At 41.7% G+C, this 13,199-nt stretch overlaps 1 long non-coding RNA gene across 1 annotated transcript in view; it reads left to right on the forward strand.

The window, feature by feature from the left end:
* The window catches only part of LOC139324085 (uncharacterized), a 66,968-nt gene extending 55,296 nt beyond the window's left edge, over nt 1-11,672 (forward strand). Inside the window, exons 6-7 of the long non-coding RNA XR_011601044.1 lie at nt 2,001-2,101; nt 11,367-11,672. This is a non-coding gene — a long non-coding RNA (uncharacterized lncRNA). The remainder of the gene's footprint in view (nt 1-2,000; nt 2,102-11,366) is intronic.
* Nucleotides 11,673-13,199: the final 1,527 nt, after the last annotated feature.

Here is a 13,199-nt window from a genome sequence, read left to right on the forward strand (position 1 = left end):
CTTGACTTTTTTTTTTTCCCCCACGAAGGCAGTCAATTAAATGTTTTGCTTTGTTGTCTTTTTAAATAAAAAAATTATAGTATGGCTAACCACACACTAAGTCGTGCAAAAATCCCTTTATCCTGGGATTTACCAAATCCACTCAGAAATGGTTGTCATCTGCAAAAGGGAGTGGAGAGAGAAATGTATAATATTTGTCCTTTATTGTCCTTTGTTTCAGAAAGCTGTCCATTAGATTTATTTATTTTTCAGAAACTCTTTCTTGTCCTTTCTTTCGGTCGTTTAGCTTTTACAGTAGAAATGGTACCGTTTCAAGCCAGGTCTTTCATATTTTGCGTGCAAAATATGGAAATCACTCGCATATAATATTTCAGTGTTAAAAAGAACATGTGTGGAGATTTGTAGATGGCAGAAAAAAAATAAAATTTGACTTAACTGACTCCTCTTTGCCCTTCTTTTGAAGCAAGACAAGCTCACATGTTGATCATGCAGGCTTATTATGCTATTTGTTAACATGTAGTAAAGTTGCTGGTAGTATTTTTTTAGTAGTAGTAGTAGTATTTTTTTTTCCTCTTTCTATTTGCTCCCCAGTAATTCCTTCCCAACCCATTCCCAATAATAGCAATAACAATAGCATTTAGACTTATATGCCACTTTACAGTGCTTTACAGCCCTCTCTAAGCGGTTTACAGAGTCAGCATATTTGCCCCCAACAATCTGGGTCCTCATTTTACCGACCTCGGAAGGATGGGAGGCTGAGTCAACCTTGAGCCTGGTGAGATTCGAACTGCCAAATTGCAGGCAGCCGGCAGTCAGCAGAAGTAGCCTGCAATACTGCACTCTAACCACTGTGCCACCGCGGCTCATAATCAATCTTATTGCAGATTGCAATAAGCACTTGAAGACCAAACTGTTACTCAGTCCAGTTTTTCATATTCCCGGGTGGGCATTTCCCTGCAGCAGCCTTCTCCTCCTTCCAAATTAGCAGTTGCACAAAATTGTTACCCTTAAACTGTCTTTTTAAGGATGCACTGCTGACTTCTCGTTTAAGGGGATAATTGCCACCTTCGATCAAATGAAAGGGGTCAGTCTTGTGTCTAGAAGACAGCCACACGAATGCCTATCTGATTTAGATTCTCAAGCATCCTTTCTTTTATTGATTTATTTGTATCCCAGCCTTATTGTTTATTGTTATAACTCAAGGCAGCGAATAAATACGACACACCTTTCTCCTTCTGTTTTCCTTGTAACAACTGCCCTGAGGTGGGTTGGGCTGAGAGTGCGTGACTGGCCCGAAGTCACCAAGCTGACTTTTCATGGTTCAAACCGCACCTGAATTCAAGGTCTCCTCCTTTCTACGCTGGGGCCTTAACCATTAAATCAAACTGGCTCTATATTGTATACACGAGCATTTAGAGTTGGCTGAAGTTGGGGCCTTGTTGGAGGATGCGAGGAATTATATTTATGGTTTTTGCAATAATAACAGTTCTACAGAGGAATGATTGAGTCTGTCATCTGCACCTCTATAACTCTATAACTGTCTGGTTTGGTTCTATAACCCAACAAAATAGACACAGACTTCAGAGGATAATTAGAATTTTAGAAAAAACAATGGCTACCAACCTGCCTTCCATTGAGGACCTGTATATTGCACGAGTCAAAAAGAGGGCTGTATAAATATTTACAGACCCCTCGCATCCTGGACATAAATTGTTTCAACTCCTACTCTCAAAATAATGCTATAGAGCACTGCACACCAGAACAACTAGACACAAGGACAGTTTTTTCCCCAAACGCCATCACTCTGCTAAACAAATAATTCCCTCAACACTGTCAAACTATTCACTAAGTCTGCACTACTATTAATCTTCTCATCGTTCCCATCACCCATCAGCCTCCAGTTGATCATATTCTAATCCCAGTAACCTAGCTGTTGACATCTAGTAATTAATTTTGTGAGTTAATTCAAACTACCGTACCTTCTTCTTAAATTATTTCAGGTTGGTGTCAGGAATAAACATTCAAATGATGTACATGTGGATCTGGATTTAATTTCTCAGGATGGCAGAGACCATGCCATGCCAAGGTGGTGCTTGATAAGGTAGGTCTGTTATTCAACACGATACATGATTGTATACAAGCAACAGTCCTGTTTTCTTGTATCTTAACCAGGGGATATTTTTTTCCACCTGGATAGGTGCTCTGTCATATTTGTGTATGAGAAGCTCTTTGACACAACCAATGCCATGAAGATTTCTTCCAGTTTTCTTGAAATATCTATAAATGTCCATGATAAATGTCCACGATAAATGTCCGTTATATAAGTGACCATTGGGTGAAGAATGGCGCTGAAAGATAGCAATAGCACTTAAACTTAGTCAGCCTGTTGCCCCCAACAATCTGGCTCCTCATTTTACTGACCTCGGAAGGATGGAAGGCTGAGTCAACCTTGAGTTCATCAGGATCAAACTCCAGACTGTGGTCAATACTAAAATACTGCATTCTAACCACTGCACCACCACTGCTCTTTGGGATATAGACTGGGTTTTCCAGCTAAAAGAGATGCCTGGAAGAACTTAAAGTAAACTTTAAAAGCTATATGTCTTCGATAATAACCTCCTAAATCAAGGCAGAGCAGCAGTCTGACTGGGAAAATCTGAGAGTTGAAGTCCACACTTCTTCAAGTCCCCAGAGTTGAGAAACGCTGCAGTAGAAGGAAGTGTTTTTTCACCCAGGAGTTAGTTAAACTGAGGAATGCAGTGGCATTACATGCCCTGATGGCCACACATTTTGACAGTTTGAAAGGAAGCACAGTCATGAATGAATGAAAAGGCTATTAATGACCACTAATCTTATTAATATTGAAAGATAGGCTTCCTCCCTGTGGTTAAAAGCTTCTTGAATGCATCGGGCTGGCGGTTGCATAAGTCAAACAGCTAAGCCTGACCCAGCCAAGTTCTTCTTAATGATATTATCAACTATGGAATGCTGGTAGCAGCATTGTAGTTATTGATTTCTTTCTCACAATTCCATTGATAAAACCTTTTAACAGGGGTGTTTTTATTAAGCTTGTTCTTTTCAAGAGTTCTATCATTAGCCCAAGCAGTTTCCAACAATCATCTGAAAATAATCCTAGTTATTATCTTCAGGTTCTCCTTGACTAGTCTCTTTCTTTCTTTCTTTCTTTCTTTCTTTCTTTCTTTCTTTCTTTCTTTCTTTCTTTCTTTCTTTCTTTCTTTCTTTCTTTCTTTCTTTCTTCCTTCCTTCCTTCCTTCCTTCCTTCCTTCCTTCCTTCCTTCCTTCCTTCCCTTTCCTTTCCTTTCCTTTCTTTCCGTTCTTCCTTCCTTCTTCTCTTTCTTTCTTCTTTTCTTTCCTTCCTTCCTTCCTTCCTTCCTTCCTTCCTTCCTTCCTTCCTTCCTTCCTTCCTTCCTTCCTTTTAAAATGAATGGTGCCACTAGACTTTCCAATAAAACTTGGTATGTTTACTTTCCTTCCCTTTCCCCTTTCATTTTCTTTTCTTTCTTTCTTTTTTAAAGTAAATCAGTGACTGGACTTTCCTATTTGCATGCTGTCTTTTTTTTTTTTTTTTTGCCTTGGATGTATTTTAAGCAGAAGAGTTGGATGCTGCCCCCCCCCCCGCCTTTTTTTTGCATCTGTTCCACATTCCTTGTGGTTTTTCTTTCTTGCCACATAAACATGGAACAAAAGAGATTTATAGGCAAAATTCTTGGCTGCTGGCAAAAGCAGGTCAAATAATCTGAAAACAGATTCGTACAGTTCATGATTCTCCATCCAAGTGCTCTCAAGTGGCCATCCCTCTCTATTTTAACTGTCACTGAATGCAGTGGCATGACTTCACGAAGGAGGGAAGACTTGAATTCACTTCTCCAGGCTTAAATAGTGACACACGTTGAACTTGACTTCTGAGGCGATTAAAGCAAATTGTGTACTTTTAAGGAAAGCAGAGATGGGCTTTCCTGAAGAAAATAGGTGGAAACTTTGAGTAAAACATGAGCTTAGCCTGAGAAAACAAGAAAATGTGAGAAAGAAAGTCAAGGTTTTCCCACCTTGACTATCTTTGGTATAAGGAGAAGAAGTGAAGTGAAAATGCTGTTACTATAGCCTAAATCGGGGGTCCTCAAACTACGGCCCGTGGCCGAAGCCATTAATCTGACCCACATCGGACCACCACCAGGCTGCCCCGCCCACAACACCCTGCCTACCCACCATCCCCACCCTCCTTCTGGAGGCCAGAGAGGCCAAAAACAGGACAGGTGGAGGCCTCAGGAGGCCAAAAACAGGGACTGTTTTTGGGCAGCAGAGTGGTACTGGAGGCCGCGGAGGCCAAAAATGGGATGTCTGGAGGCCTCGGGAGGCCAAAAACGGGCCCGTTTTTGGCCTCCCTGGCCTCCAGAGAGAGAGAGAGAGAGAGAAAGAGGGAGGGAGGGAGAGACACACACACAACAAACAGAAGTCCCTCATACACACCCCAAGGCAGCCACATCCCTTCATTAACCTGCTTTCCACCCCCCGGAGCAAAACAAATTAAAGTTTAATTTGTGTGTATTGTTTGGACTACTAAATTGGCCATGCCCACCCAATCACATGACTACCTAGCAACGCCATCCAGTCACATGACCACCTAGCCATGCCCGCCCAGCCGGTCCACCCGCCCCCCCCCCCAACAGTCTGAGGGACCATGAATTGGCCCCCTGTTTAAAAAGTTTGAGGACCCCTGGCCTAGATCAACAAAATAGAATTTTAAAGAATTTTTTTTGGTGAAGTTTGTTTCCTGATCTAAGAGCTGTAGCATACAAAGTTTTTGGGCGGTAACTTTTTTTATCCTAATAGGATTTGGCTGAGTGAGTGCCGTAGTATGGAAGTCATCAACCCAGTGCCCTAGTTACCGACAATCATGAACAGTATATCTAATGTCAAGGGATAGTCTGAAAAAGCTGGTAGGCATCCATGATTCCCCATTTTTGCTTGAGGGCAAGTGGCAAAATCCATGGATCAGCATTAATTGAAGCCTCCTGTTTCCCATCCAAATTCAATCCTGTCTGATACATTAACCATTTTTGACAGTGGCTGTCATGCTAGGCTGAAACTCCTTGCTTTTAGCCAAGCTTGAGAGTGACTCATTCAGAAAGGATGGGGAGAAAGCTGAATGGAAAGTGGGGGGAACACGGAGAGCATAATATTAGGCGAGGTCAGATTTCCTCCTTCAGCTTGGACATAAAAAATTCTGGATCAGCAAATTCTGCGATGCTTAAGGGGTTATATAAAAGACTGAAGGAAGTTGGAGTTGGAGGAATGAAAATTTCCCCATCTGTGGTACCAATAAAGGAGAATATTTATAGCTCAGGTTTGAAATGAGAGGCCCTTGGTGGTCCGGACCTTGGTTGTTTTCTCGCAGACATTTCATTACCATACTAGGTATCACCATCAGTGCTAGAAGGGAATAGAGTTTGCACTGATGATCTTAGCTAGTTTGGGTAATGAAACATCTACAAGAAAACAGCCAAGCTCAGAGAGCACCAAGGGCCCCTCAAATTCCCCCATCTCCTTGGATCAAGGAGTAAATGGATACAGTATTTAATTAAGGTTAAGTTGAAAATGAAAGGGAATCCGAATTCTTTCTTCTATCCAGCCTTCCCATGTCTTTGCTGTGGTCCCACCCACTTGGGCTGGGGGCTGTTTTCTAGCCTGTCACTCACAGGTGAGGGAAACCAGTGACGGCATGTTGCTTAGAAGAATTAAGAGATCTCATCTTTTGTAGGCCTGTTCCCAGGGGTGAAATCCAGTAGGTTCTGACAGGTTCTGGAGAACTGGTAGCGGAAATTTTGAGTAGTTCGGAGAACTGGTAGCAGAAATTTTGAGTAGTTTGGAGAACTGGCAAATACCACCTCTGGCTGGTTTCAGAGTGGAGTGGGAATGAAGATTTTGCAATATTCTTTCCCCAGGAGTAGGGAGGGAATGGGGATTTTGCAGTATCCTTCCCCTACCACGCCCACCAAGCCACGCCCACCAAGCCACACCACGCCCACCAAGCCATGCCCACAGAACCGGTAGTAAAAAAAATTGAATTTCACCAGTGCCTATTCCCCAATAGATTCAGAAATATGAGCATCAGTTATTCAAATATTTTTTGAGGATTGTTCCAGTACACTTCCAATCTGGTGACATTTTGGTCCGAAGTTTTTAAATGCAAAGGTAGAACCTTTGCACAACCAAAAGACACACAATAAGCTCAGCATTTCATGGATGGAGTGAGATGCAAATTTAATCTTGAGTGGCTTGCGTTTGAACTGGGCAAGATCCAGGTCTCAAAAGGAACAAGAAACGTACTTTTAAAAAATAAATGTCTGTGAAATCAATCTTTGCAGACGTCAGGTTTAAAGAGCTGGCTGTTCTCTTCTTCATAAACTCTGCTTCTTCAATTATAACCTGTTTCAATTGAAAATCCATTCCAGACCTTAGAAAGGTTTTGCTTCAACTTCTTTTCTTTTTGCTGGACTTAAAAAACCATTAACCCCCTACCTCATTTATTTATTTATTTGTACCTTATGACTATCATTAAGTGTTGTACCTTATGATTCTGGATGAACATATCTTTTCTTTTATGTATACTGAGAGCATATGCCAGGGGTGAAATGCTCCCGGTTCGGACTGGATCACCCGATCTGGTAGCGATGGCGGCGGGTGGTTTGGAGAACTGGTAGCAAAAATCCCTTCCCCCCCACCCCCATGCCCATCTGAGCTGTGCAATCATCAGAGGCTTTTTTTTTAACTTTTAAAAGCATTTTTTCTACAACCTCTTCGGTTGTAGAAAAAATGCTTTAAAAAGTTTTTTTAAAAAATGTTGGCCACGCCCACCCAGTCACATTACCCTTCAGCAAGCCACGCCCACAACCTGTAGTAACAAATTTTACATTTCACCACTGGCATATGCACCAAGACAAATTCCTTGTGTGTCCAATCACACTTGGCCAATAAAAAAAAATCTATTCTGTTCTATTCTAGATGGTATTAGTGAAATAAAGCAGTGGCTGTTTGCTTGGCATCTTTAACCTGACATTTTTGGCTTTTGTTTGGTTTTCCTCTATAGTAATTGTTCTGAAAAATAGGTCAAGAATATTTGGCTGGAAAACTCAGCCAAATCTTTGTTTTAGAAAGAAAAGATCTTGCTCTGATAGGAAAGCCAGACCCTGTGACGCAGTTCTGAACCTTTCCCTGCAAGTTAAACAGCTTTATTTCCAATTGCTGAATATTTAGTCTTCTGTAATGTTACGGTTTTGGATGCTGTTCTGTGCTTTTGTGGCCCCCCCAAAATAAGTTGATACCGGTAATATTAAAAAAAAAAAATGACTGACATTTACTCTCCATGTTCTAAATACCGATGTTGCCAATGTCTCTATCGCATTGGTACACAGAATGAAGAGCTTGGCTTGGTTTAAGTTCTACAGGACTTTTTTGCTACTCTTTTGCAAAATAAATTAGTGGGAGATGGGAGGAAATGCAGTGGTTCAAAATAAAAATGAAGCAGGCTCAAATTGGCAACCGTAGGCAGCTTTAAATTTCTTAAAACATCTAAGTGGCCCAGGTCCAAAGAAGCCTAATTAATTTCCCAGTCGCTGCAATCCTGAAACAAAATGCCAACAGAATAAAAAGAGCAATATGTTTTAATATCTGGATCAAGATATAGCGGTTTCTCAATCTTGACAACTTTCAGATTGTTGACTTCAACTCCCAGAATTCCCCAGCCAGCATGGGGAAGTCTGGGAGTTGAAGTCCACACCAGAGATGGTATTCAGCAGGTTCTGACCAGTTCTGGAGAACCGGTAGCAGAAATTTTGAGTAGTTTGGAGAACCGGTAAATACCACCTCTGACTGGTCCCGCCCCCATCTATTCTCTGAGTCCCAGCTGATCCAGGAGGAAATGGGGATTTTGCAGTAACCTTCCCCTGGAGTGGGGAGGGAATGGAGATTCTACAGTATCCTTCCCCTGCCATACCCATCGAGCCACACCATGCCCACAAAGCCAAGCCACACCACGCCCACCAAGCCATGCCCACAGAACCGGTAGTAAAAAAAAAATTGACTCCCATCATTGGTCCACACAACTTAAAATTGCAAGGTTGACAAACGCTGATCTGAAGCAATGCTCTGAAATGAGAAGTAAAGCAAGGATAGGGAAGCTGTAAGGATGTAGAGATGTTAAACAGCCTCTTAGCTTCAGCCAATATGACCTGTTGAAGGAATGCTGAGTGTTTTGTTCAGCAGCACTAAAATCTTTTCTATCCCTGGGAATGCCATGTGTGATTCCAAATCTAACCAAAGTTTAGCCTCAGTTGGTTGTGAAAATACCTACCATGTTTCCCCGAAAATAAGACACTGTCTTATATTTTTTTGAACTCTGAAATAAACGCTTGGCCTTATTGCCATGAGCTCAAAAGCCCGATTGGGCTTATTATCAGGGGATGTCTTATTTTGGGGAAAACGGGGTAGATTGGAGGTCACCTCCAAAAAATAAATGTTTGCAGAAACTTAGCAACCATTTTTATGGTTGCATCTCCGTTCACCCAGAAAACGGTCGAGAATAAAAGCTTTCATACGGAGAACTTCCCTTCCATAAGGGATACTTTTCTCCAGCTGTGTTGGTGGGGCCATCTCTTAATGAGCAAATATTGGAGAAGTGGCCACATGGAGCTTCAATCTTTTGCTCCTTTCCCAAAAAGCGTGGCCTTTGACATTCCCCGCTGTCCTCACTTCCCAGCCGCCACATCCAAATTTCTCTCTGGGTTCGTTGCAGTTGAGCTAATTAAAACCCATCCCCTGCCAGTCCGCAAGGCGTGTGGAATGTGCCCCCGACCCTTTTAATCATGCTGCCCTTTCCATTTTCCAAAAGGCCATCCCATTACACCTGGGAGGCGGCCGTAGCAGGAGGCAGAGGCTTGCTGTGTAAAATTACAAGGTCCTGGCGTTTGCCATCTATGGATTCCTTAGCTCTGACAGCTTTGCTTGCATAAGCAAGAGAAGTTGCTGACAAACCTTTCTGCCTCCCTCCTTCCCTCCCTCCAGCTGCCTCCCTTCCTACAGAAACGCATCAGAGTTAATGGTGCTGTCTTGAATGGGTCAACCCCATTGTTCCATTGCTCTACCACGTGCCCATTGCACAAAGGGACTCCTTTGGGCACAGCAACTTCTTTGTGTCTGCTTATGTGCAAAAGCAGGAAGACTGGATAAGGAGAATAGACCCTAACACTGAATTCTTTTTTCAGTAATGCCAACTGGGGCAAGGGGCTTTCCAGTTAAGAGCCTTGGTAGTACAGTGGTCTAGGGCACCCTGTTATTAAGCTGGTTATGAAGACCAGATGCCTGCAATTACTGCAGGTTCGAATCTCGCCAGGCTCAAGGTTGACTCAGCCGTCCATTCTTTCTAAGGTAAGTAAAATGAGGACCCAGTTTGTGGGGGCAATAAGCTGACTTTGTATAAATATACAAAAGAATGAAGGCTATTGCTTAGCGCATTGTAAGCTGCCCCGAGTCTCCAGAGAAGGGCGGCATATAAATCAAATTAAAAAAAAAAAAAGACATCCTTTAATCAGTCTAGGGATGGACCACCAGAGTCTACACTTTTAAACATATGTAAAGCTTCTTTGAAAACTAACCAGTGGGGGGCATGGATATCCTACAGGCGTGTCACTGCGTTTTTGTATTTACCAGCTGAGCTCATATTTCTGGACTGTCAGACTTTCCGTAGCTTGCCAAAATTTCTTATCAGTAAGCTAACTACGTATATCCACATTCCTTTCTTTCTACTTCACACTTTTCTTTGTTCTCTTGCCAAGAGAAGTCCGGCTACTGAGAAGTAGCCGATAGGAACTTTGCAAAAATGTAACAATTAAATATTTAGATAGTTAGATGTTTTATTTTCTTCTTTACAATAAATATGAGTTTATTAGAAGATGTATTCTGGTTTTATTTTTCAAATATATACACAAGGAAAACGCCACGATCCAGGCAATTACCCCAGGAAGGTAACGGGGCTAATTGCCTCTGACAAGGCGAGTCCTAAATTATAAGAAGACCCCTCGATATTGGTGGGTCCACTGCAGACGTTCTCCTCCTCCAATTCCATTGGTTGATTGCTCTCCCTGTTAGGAAATTTCTCCTTAGTTCTAAGTTGCTTCTCTCCTTGGTTAGTTTCCATCCGTTGTTTCTTGTCTAGTCTTATGGTGCTTTGGAAAATAGTTTGATCCCCCTCCCTTGTCTTTGTAGGAGACCTTCAAATATTGTAACATTGCCATCCTGTTTCCCCTAGCCCTTCTTTACATTAGACTAGACCAGGTGTCAGCAACCTTAAACATTCAAAGAGCCATTTGGACCCGTTTCCCACAGAAAAGAAAACACCGGGAGCCACAAAATCCTTTTGACAATCTAAAATGAAGATAACACTGCATATATCGTTTTTAACCTTTATGCTATGTATAAAAAAATGATAGTGTTGCATTTATGAAATCAATGAACTGCTACAGAGAAAACAAATTTGTATTTCCCCATGCACAAAAACATTTTGAACTCTGAAAATAAAAAAAAAGATGGGTCGAAAAGCTCAATCAATCACATGCTGGCGGGTGTCGCACATTGGCGGTTATGACTCATATTTTGAGTGACAGGGAGCCGCAGCAGATGGATGAAAGAGCCACATATGGCTCCAGAGCCACTGATTGCAGACTCCTGGACTAGACCTACCCAATTCCTATAACTGTTCTTTGTATGTTTTAGTTAGCCTATTTAGCAACAGATGTCATAAAAATAGCCAAAATTGTAAATCAGTGAGCAGCTCTCAGCCAGCAATATTCAGCCCTGGGTGATGATGCGCCCAGGTGTGTCCATTGATGAGTGCAACATTAAGCACCCAATGTTAGGTTTTGGATTCTTCAGAGTAGATTGCATACTTTTCCCATTAGAGAATCAGATTCTGGATGTTGCCCAGCTGAAAGACGGCTCAAAAATCAGTCCTGACAGCAAAGCACTATTTCAGGAGCTTGGAAGGTAATGATGCTGAATGAGAGCCTATCACCAGAATAAAAGATCACCCCCAAAATGCACATTTATGTGTCTCCTTTGGTGAGCCTGTCCTGGTTTTCTATTCTGTATCTTTTAAAAATGGGCACATATTCAAAAACAATCTCGAGGGGGAGCATTAAGCCACCTACGCTATATCCTATTTCATGGAATGTGAGCAAGTGTTAACAAGAATTCACAGTACTGAACATTGCATGCGTTTTTCTGCAACTTATTCGCCCAACTGACCAGTTGTATTTTCTTTTTTTCCCCCCTGTTTTTCTCTCTCGTTCCAGTCACTTTTGCTAAGCTTGCCTATCAAGGAGAATCCGATCCCTTGGGATTCAAATCCGCACTCAAGCCGCTGTGATCAAAAGTCCAGGTCCCTCCAATATTACATCCCCCCCTAATAATGAGAAGAGTACAGATGATGGACGATGTGAGAAGCCTTTTTGGGAACAACCCAGAATGTCATTCTACAGACTCTTGAAAGCTTTCTAAATCATCGTGCAACATCTTAATTTGCTGGTTACAACATCATATACTGAGATGTTTGTTACAGGCTTTTTATTGGAAAAATGCCTTGAAAAATAACATTATTTGACAATCCCCCCCCCCAATAAATATATTTTACTGTATTCTGATGGGGGGGAAGCTTTGTTTTGTGTTATTTCATATGCCGGCTTTGCTCCTTTCTAAGAAGAAGAGCAAGGGTTTAAGTTTCACTAGAAGTCAGATTTGTCTTCTGGTAGTTTTGTTTCCCTAATCCTAGGAGAATGGAGGTAAGTTTTGGTTTAATAGAATAAGAGGATAACAGAGTTGGAAGGGACCTTGGAGGTCTTCTAGTCCAACCCCCTGCCTAGGCAGGAAACCCTACACCACTTCAGACAAATAGTTATCCAACATCTTCTTAAAAACTTCCAGTGTTGGAGCATTCACAACTTTTGGAGGCAAGTTGTTGCACTGATTGATTGTTCTAACAGTCAAGAAATTTCTCCTTAGTTCTAGGTTGCTTCTTTCCTTGATTAGTTTCCATCCATCGCTTTTTGTCCCGCCTTCAGGTGCTTTGGAGAATAGCTTGACTCCCTCTTCTTTGAGGCAGCCCCTGAAATATTGGAAGACTGCTATCATGTCTCCCCTAGTCCTTCTTTTCATTAAACTAGACATACCCAGTTCCTGCAACCGTTCTTCATATGTTTTAGCCCCCTAATCATCTTTGTTGCTCTTCTCTGCACTCTTTCTAGAGTCTCCACATATTTTTTACATCATGGCAACCAAAACTGAATGCAGTATTCCAAGTGTGGCCTTACCAAGGCCTTATAAAGTGGTATTAAAACTTCCCGTGATCTTGATTCTATCCCTCTGTTTATGCAGCCTAGGACTGTGATGGCTTTTTTGGCAGCTGCTGCACACTGCTGGCTCATATTTAAATGGTTGTCCACTAAGACTCCAAGATCCCTCTCACAGTTGCTACTATTGAGCAAGGTACCACATATACTGTACCTGTGCATTTTGTTTTTCTTGTCTAAATGCAGAACCTTGCTTTTTGAAAATACAGTTTTTATAGTCACAAAAGTATTCACTGCAATTGCTTCCCGCTTGATTTCTCTGGATGAAGTGGAACATTCCTAGATCTTCAAACAGGTTCCTGGCACTCAGTGTCAGATCTGGAGAATGGAACCAGATCTTTAAAGCTCTTCTTTCCTGAGATATCCTAGCAAGGATGTAGAAGACTTAGAAGGAATTAAATGTATTAATGTTTTCCAGGTCTAAAAGGCATGGATAACTAGTAGGTTATATATATATCTATATATATATATCCGCCTTAGGCTCTGCATCCTCTAGAGACCTTCTGATGACTTTGTTGAATTTAGATAGCAAAACACAATCATGTGGAATTCTTTGGCTAGGAAAACCGCTGAAAATAGGTGTGGCAACCTTTGTAGGATTTATTGCTAGACGTACAGGGATGAAGAGAGTTCAGATGAATGTTTAACATGAATTATTGAATGGTTTCAGAGCTCCGAATCAGATGCTTTTAAATAATTTTGAAATATCTTCTGGGTCTGCGCAGATACCTGAATTAAACCAATTTTCCAAATCAGAAATCTTAACAGGATTGCCAATCT

This window comes from Pituophis catenifer, unplaced genomic scaffold (assembly GCF_029215685.1).
Source record: "Pituophis catenifer annectens isolate HBS135680 unplaced genomic scaffold, rPitCat1.0.hap2 SCAF_14, whole genome shotgun sequence".
Taxonomy (NCBI): Eukaryota; Metazoa; Chordata; class Lepidosauria; order Squamata; family Colubridae; genus Pituophis; species Pituophis catenifer.